The sequence below is a fragment of the Lactuca serriola genome, chromosome 5, assembly GCF_051521515.1.
Source record: "Lactuca serriola cultivar US96UC23 chromosome 5, Lser_US96UC23_V15, whole genome shotgun sequence".
Lineage (NCBI taxonomy): Eukaryota > Viridiplantae > Streptophyta > Magnoliopsida > Asterales > Asteraceae > Lactuca > Lactuca serriola.
This window is the reverse complement of record NC_136412.1, coordinates 131,351,019-131,359,063: the sequence shown is the minus strand read 5'-3', so window position 1 is coordinate 131,359,063 and position 8,045 is coordinate 131,351,019.

Genomic DNA, 8,045 nt, shown 5'->3' with positions numbered 1-8,045 from the left:
CAAGACTAACTCCTTCGTTAGATGCTCCTGCTGTTGATCTAACACTGTATCGTAGCATGATAGGGTCTTTATTGTACTTAACTGCAAGTCGACCTGATATTATGTTTTCGGTTTGTTGTTGTGCTAGATTTCAAGCTAATCCAAGAGAGCCTCATTTGACTGCAGTGAAAAATATTTTTCGCTATCTCAAGGGAACTGTTTCTTTAGGACTATGGTATCCTGCGAAAACAGGATTCTTCATTCAAGCTTTTTCAGACTCAGATCTAGGAGGATGTACTTTGGACAGAAAAAGTACGACTGGTGGATGTCAACTTTTGGATGGAAAGTTAGTGAGCTGGCAATCAAAGAAATAGACTTGTGTGGCTATATCAACCGCTGAGGCAGAATACATATCTGCGGCTGCTTGTACTTCGCAAATTATCTGGATTCAGAGTCAACTTCGTGATTATGCAATAAACATGAAAAAGATTCCCTTGTATTGTGATTCGCAAAGTGCAATTCGCATTTGTCACAATCCAGTACAACATTCAAAGACAAAACACATTGCTCTTCGATATCATTTTATTAAAGATCATGTGGAAGATGGGAATATTGAAATTCATTTTGTCAAAACAACTGAACAACTTGCTGATATTTTTACAAAACCTCTTGATGAAAAATCATTTGTTCGAATTTTAGCAGGTTTGGGGATGATTAATGTGAATTCAATTTTGTCATCACAAGAGTAAAAGCTTTGTTCAGCAGCTAAGAGTCGAAATCATTCAGAGGTTACTGTTCATTCAGAAGGCTTCGCATGGCTTCGCAACCACAGTTTTTCGCATCTGGCTCATAATCACTATGGTAAGGTTTACGCATACTGTTTTAGTTATGAAAAATCGAAATCCAAAAAGATTTTATTTTTTTTGAAAAATTAAAAATCCAAAAAGATTTTATTTTTTTGTTCTTTAAATTTGAAAAATCAAAAATACAAAAAGATTTTATTTGTTTTGTTCTTTCGATTTTGAAAAATTCCAAAATCACAAAAATATTTGTTTTCTTTGTTCTTTAAACTGTGTGTTGAGAATTTAATACAGGGCTACAATGCGAAGAGGTCATACATTTGTGTTTCTATGGGAAGGTATTAAATTTCTTTTACAAACTAGTTAGGATGTCCATAGAAGCATGCTGCTGTATGTAGACCTCAAGCCTCGAATGATTCTATGTGTGAAAAATGAAAGCCTTGATGAAATTATCTCATGAACATTTCTACCCAACAAGGCTTGTATTCGCATAAATCAACAAGAGCTACCTTACTCTTCTCAAATGAGTTAAGAGTTTTTTGTTTTGTCCACATACTAACAGAGGTACAATTCGATTCTTAAGCAATCTTTTTAAACCAAAATGTTCTTAAAATCCAAAATTTTTTTTGAAAAGATTTGTCCTTGAGGTCTTTGGTAAAACCAATCAAAACCTAGACAAATCACAACTCTGTGTTTAAGATCTAACATCATGAGTCCGTGATGAAAGTGAAACCCAAAAATCATACACCTTTAAGGAATTGACGGGGAACTTTGTTCCAGATTTTTACGAAACCTTTGTTTCAGTATCAAAAATTTCGAAACTTCAAATCATATTCAATTCGCATGCGTGGTCTTGATCAAATATTTACAACCAAGAATATTTGTTACCCAACAAGATCCAAAACAAATTTTCTCTTGAATATGATTTCAGTGTAAGTTTCATTCGCAAATTCTTGTCATGATAAATAATTTCACAAGCCAACTTGTCACTGACTACACTGGTCAAACAAGTAATTTCATTTACAATTTCTCACCTTATGTTAAGGCTGATATGTAATGAAATTTCAAACCAACCCAAAATGACTTTTAAAAGAAGCCCTTCGAAACTTCTTTACAAGTATTTGATTGTAATTCACGGGAAACTACACAAGCTGTTGATTATCTCTCTTGATAATTAACGAAGCAACCTTTGCCTGGGGTTTTACTGCATTCATGTCAAATTAACTTTTTGACATCACCACATTCCAAAATTTCTTCATTCTTATCTTATTTCATTGGCACAATGCACACACGAAATCCTTGAGGTTCTGGGTAAAACCAACTCAGACTGATGATTTCGCAAATCTGGCATATGACTTCGCTTTAAATCCCAAAAGTGAAAGAGCCTTGCTTCCATGCGAAGGGTTTTACCGGTTCGGATTCTATAACGGATACTTGACAGGCTGTATACTAAAAATGGTTGGTATTCTATCCGGTTTTCGAGGAGATGTGACAGTTACTTTTTGCTGCATAGTAATCTTTTACAGCAATGATCCGAGATTCAAGGTGCCACATCGGATAACATTAAATGCATCCCGCTTTAATTTCAAATCAAATTTTGAGTAACCTATAAAAGGTGGATGAAGAACACTGTGTACGGTTACGCAAACAAGAATTCTCATAAACCTTCAAAGCTTTCATCTTCATCCTAAACTTCCAATTTCTTTCAAACCCTAACAATGGCAGCCACAAACTCAAACACTGATGAGGTCCTTTCTCAATCCCTTATGAAGATTCAAAGCACAAACTATCAAGTTGATCCCAATGTTTCCGCCTATCCAGAAGACTTGAAGATGCTCATCGTGGCTTTGAAACGATCACCGTTATCAACAGCCATGTTCCGATCATTCCTAGTTCCGATGATATGGTTATCTCGTGCTGCATCCACGGCTTCCTACAATCACACGACGGATGTGATCACCTTCAATCTCGTCAACAACAAGAGGGTCAAACTGTCCAAGAACTTGTTCGTGGAGTTCTTGCAAATTCCCAACAACCCACCCTTTGTTAAACCTGTAAATTCTCAGATCATCCACATGTTTAATGAGATGGGACATCAACCGGAGTTGGAAAAGATTAGTGATTTCCGAAAGTCGGGATTGCCATGTATCTGGAATTTTCTGTTTGGAATTTTCCTACGGTGTCTTACAGGAAGATCAGTCGGCTTAGACAGAGGAAGAGTCGAAGTGTATGCCATGGTAATGGGTATCTACTATGACATCAATGTCGACTATGCAACGCAACTGTGGAAGGAGTTTGTGAAAAGTCTAGAAAATACGAACTCAGAGAAGGGGATATCTTGTGCCAGGTACTGGAGTTTGATCCTGGAGAAAGTATACGAGAAAGAAGCAATTCCAATCGTATCAGATGTCGAAGTTGCTGAGTTTTCGCTTTACCAATTTCCCAAAGTGGTAGAAGATGACGAAACCATTTTTACCCGAGTAGCTCGCATTCCGGATGCGATGCTTCGCAAAGTATCTCCCACTCACAAAGTGTTGGTGAGATATTTGCGAAACATTGATACAGCTGATCAGTCAGGTGTATTACCCGAAGTTGCTACTCCGTCGAAGAAGAAGAAGGGGAGCAAGAAACCTGCGAAGGGTTCATCTTCACCAACCGTGCAAGATGAAGTATTGAAGAAAGATGTTTTACCTTCCAAGTCTGGAGTGTTAAAACAGATTCGCAAGGCAGAGGTGAGTAGTAAGGGAGTTACTATTCACAGCATTCCTACCCCAGTATCTCCTGGAAAGAAACGCCAAAGGGCAGAAGACGTTGCAAAAAACATGCAACGAACTCTGGGCAAGAAGAGGAAGATGGTGATTCGCAATGAATCATCAGACGAAGAAATTGTCCCAGAAACACCACCCGTCACAACAAGGGTAACAGTTTCTTTACCAATCTCTCAACCTTCGCATATTTCCACTACTATTTCTCAAACCCAACCACTCGAAATAGTTCTTACCAAGTGAGTTACTGAGGAGGTACCTATTTCGGATATGGTTGTCAATGTATCTGATACGGGGGCACCTATCCCGAGTGTCGCATCCACACTACCAATATCCTTACCTATCACCACTTCATCTATATTCGATCATGCCCTTCAGAAACTATTCACCACCCTTTTTCCATCCCAATCACCTGAGAATCCTCCACCTTCGCAACAAATGTCGGATCCAGAAATCGAAGGAGGTGCTTTTGGAGGTGTTCTCGATAACATTTCTTTTGATTCCGATGAAGAAGACATTCCTGATCATATGCTGATGACAGGAAAACAGTTCAAGATACTGAATCAAAAATTGAAGGCTATTATCCAATCGCAAGCCGATTCTGGGAGAATGTCTTCAATCTCAGCAATGGAGGTGGATGTTATGATCAAAGGAGTTGAGAAAAGAATAATGGAGAAAGTCGATCAGTCCGACAAAAATAACGAATTTCGAGTGCAAGCACAAGGGAATAATTTCATGTCTGCAGTTAAAGACCTTAAAGCTGCTACAAAAGAAAGACATCTTCTTTTTATCCAAGACGTCAAGAAAGTTCGTGAGGACGTAAATTTCAAAATTCAGGAGTTGAAGTCTGACCTTGCAAAGGATCTTCAAGCTGTGCATACAAGACAAGAAGATCTTCACAAGCAGGTTGTGGAAATTTCGTCTCAACTCCACCAACTCAACAACATTCCTGTTGCTGATGATCACAAAGCTGCTACCATGGAGAAGTTTGATCACCTGATCAAATTGGTCACGGAGCTCAAATCAGCAGTTTTGCACTCAACTTCTTCGCAAATCCTTACTCCAGAATTCTTGTCTCTAAAGATTAACACTTTAGAACAAGCTATTCAAAAGGCTCTTGCTCCGCTATCCAATTTCACTTCTTTACTTCCGAAGGGTGCTCCACCTGTTTTCACAGGGGCGCAATGGGGAGAGAAAAGTCGAAGCAAAGAAGGTGAAGCCAAAACAGTGGGAAAAGTCATCTCGACTCAACTGGTTGCAACTCTTCCAATTCCTACTAAACCGGTTTCTTTAACAACAATAACCACAAAAACAATTTCCAAGGGAATTGTTATTGGAGGAAACGAAGGAGGTTCGAGTTCTCAACCTCAGAAAGATGTAACAGGAAAAGGAAAGGGCATCCTGTATGAAAAGTCGAAAGAGGAGATAAAAGCTGATGCTGAGGCTGAACTTGAAAGAATGAGACAAGTCCAGAGCATAATGAGACAACGGGCAAATGATCCTCCCTCAATGAACAAAGGTGATCCTGCGAAACTTTACTCTTACAAAACGATAGAGTCTAAAGTTGTAGGAAGGAAGATGTATGAGTTCGAGAAGAAGCCCAAAAGAAGTTACGACATTGCGAACTCAGATCACTGTCAGCTGGACTTCCCTATCAATGAAATGCTGTTCATCACAGCTCAATACAAGATCAGTGAGAAATTTGATAATCCGGATGACTACACTCACATGAAAATCAGATTTCATGTTGTTCTTGGGAAGAATCCTGATGAAGCCTGGTCCCTGATGAAGATCAAGAAGGTGCTTACGATAAAGAAGGATGTTTTGTTTGAAGACATGCTTCAAAATTTTCGATATTTTGTCATCAGAGCAGACAACAAACAATACGACTTCACTGTTGCTGACTTTCCATTGATGAACTGCAACGATCTCATACAAGTAGCTCTTATTCTGAAGCACATGGAAGAGAATAAACTCAAAGGCTTAGAAACAGATGTTTTTAAAGTCGGATTCGCACATGTGAAGACTTATATCGACAACTACTTCGATTGTCTTGCACTTACTGATGAGGAGTTAGCAAATGTGCTTGGAAGAGAAGTGAAAGTTCCATGGGAAGATACTTTGACACAATCAGCTTTGTCGAAGTATGTCGTGGGTGAGATATGCCTTAAACCATTTGGCATGGTGTTTTCGGGAAGAGACACTAAAGGCAAACCGAAGAAGTTCTTGTTCAAAGCTTCAGAGATTGAAAGATACAATTCTTCGCAATATACACACTTCATTGTACGTATGAATAATTGCAAGAAAAATAATGAAGGTGACAAGAAGGACTTGAAGAAGGTGATCTCCTGGTATGGAGAAGTGCGAAGAACGATTCACTCTGCAATTCAAAAGCTTTTAAGTTGAATTGTATCGACTGTTTACAAAGGGGGAGAATGTAGAAGTTAGTTGTAAAAGTCGAATAGTGTGTCTTGTAATGATTCGCATTTTGTATGTTATTTTACTAAGTCAATATTATATGCGAAGTGTAGCATGCGAAGTATCATTGTATAGACTTAGTATACTTTTTGTAAGTTCCCTATAAATAGGGACTTAGGCTTGAAGTAGAGAGAAGAAAAAAACACAATATCTCTCTTTAGCTTACTCTGTAATCAGTCTTAATAAAACGTGATCTGATTAATATTTACTTCGTGTGTTCATTATCTTTTATCATTCAAATCTATTGTTTCGTATCTTAATTCTCGATAACAATTCTCATCAATTGGTATCAGAGTGGGTCTTCAAGATCAAGGTGATTTTTGAAGAACGATTCTCGGTTTGGCAATTTTTGTCACAATTTGAGCAATTTTGGTGAGTCTCTCTCTATGATCTCTCTTAATTTCATTGAAATCGTGCGTAACGTTTTTGATTTGTGATCATTTGACTCGTTGGATCTAAATTTTTGTTGAAAAACCCATTTGTTGTGATCCAATAATTTTTTTGTTGATCAATTCTCAATCCAATTTTATATTCGTTTGTTCGATTCGAGTTTCAAATTGCATGTATTCGTTTGAATCAAGAACTTGTCCCAATTCTTTGTAATTCATGTCATATCTGGATACTGTTCATCGAGTAGCCCAAATCATTAATCAATTCATGAAGAGCCCAATCAAAATCTCACTGTTACTGTTCATAAATCCGATGAATGAGCCCAAATGATCATATTCTGTTACTATTCATCTTATTTTAAGCCCAATTGATATTCATTTAAATCCGATTTTTCAACCATCTGAATCTTCAATAGCTGTTCGTAAGATAATTTGTACGTACGCTTATCTTACTTGTACCTTCAGCTTCTGTGCCTTCTTTATCGTCGATTATTGAGTTCTAATCTCAGTTTGATGAATCTGAATAATCGATTTGATTTGAATGTTAAATTGAGTCATCTCAACTTGTGAATCGATTAGGTTAATTGTGTTCAATCACAAAAATCGATTATGATCAAGTCAAAACTAAGAAATCGGAGATTGATCTTTTGATTTTGATAAAATTGGTCAAGAACACGATGAAGAACAGTTGGAGAATGTTCCGATTTATGATTAAAAGTGGGTGTTTGATCCAAAATTAGGTTAAATATCGATAGTTTTGGTGTTTATCGGGGTCAACTAAAAAGTCAAACATGAGTTCTATGGGTTGATTCATGAAATTAAAAGAAGAAATCGATGGCTTTGAGTTTAATATGTGATTTGAAAGAAGAAATCGAGTTTAATTTGGAGATTAATTGGTTGGATTTGTGATTATGTTGATGAATGATGGAAGGAAACGAACCGAGAACGAACAGATGATATGAACAGATGATTGTCAATAGTCGATTGTTTTTGAGAAGTCGATCGACGTTTGGAATTTAGATTTTGAATGGATTCGCGTTTGGTGAAACTTGCGAATTCGTTTTTGATTTTGATTTACTTGAGTTGGAGTTAGGAATCGGATGGTTTTGGTTTTGTTTTGAACTGGGATGCGATATCGATAATATTGGTGTTTGGATTCATTCTTGGAAGGATTGGAATCGATGGAAACTTGGATCCATTGATGAACATATGGTCGAATCAATTCGCAAATTGGAAGTCAGAAAAATGTTCATTCGCATCTGGGTCTCAATGGAGTTCGCATCTGGAACAGTTCGCATAATCGCATCTGAAATGTTTGTTCATTTGCATCTACAGGAATGGAAATTTTGGTTCGCATCTATGGATTGTGTTTGATGTGTGCTAATTTTTTTTGGAATCGCATTTAGTTACAGAGAAAAAAAAATCGGGTTCGCATTTGTAACTGCAGTGTGCATCTAGTGTACATTTCGCATTTGGAGTTTTGTATTGGAATCAAAATGCGAATTTATCTCATTATGATTCGCATTTTGATGAGTGAAACATGCGAAGGGATGCGAAGGGTGTAAGAATGAATATGCGAAGCATGTGAAAGCTTTTACAGTAAAATGCGAATTGGGGAAGAAACACACATATTT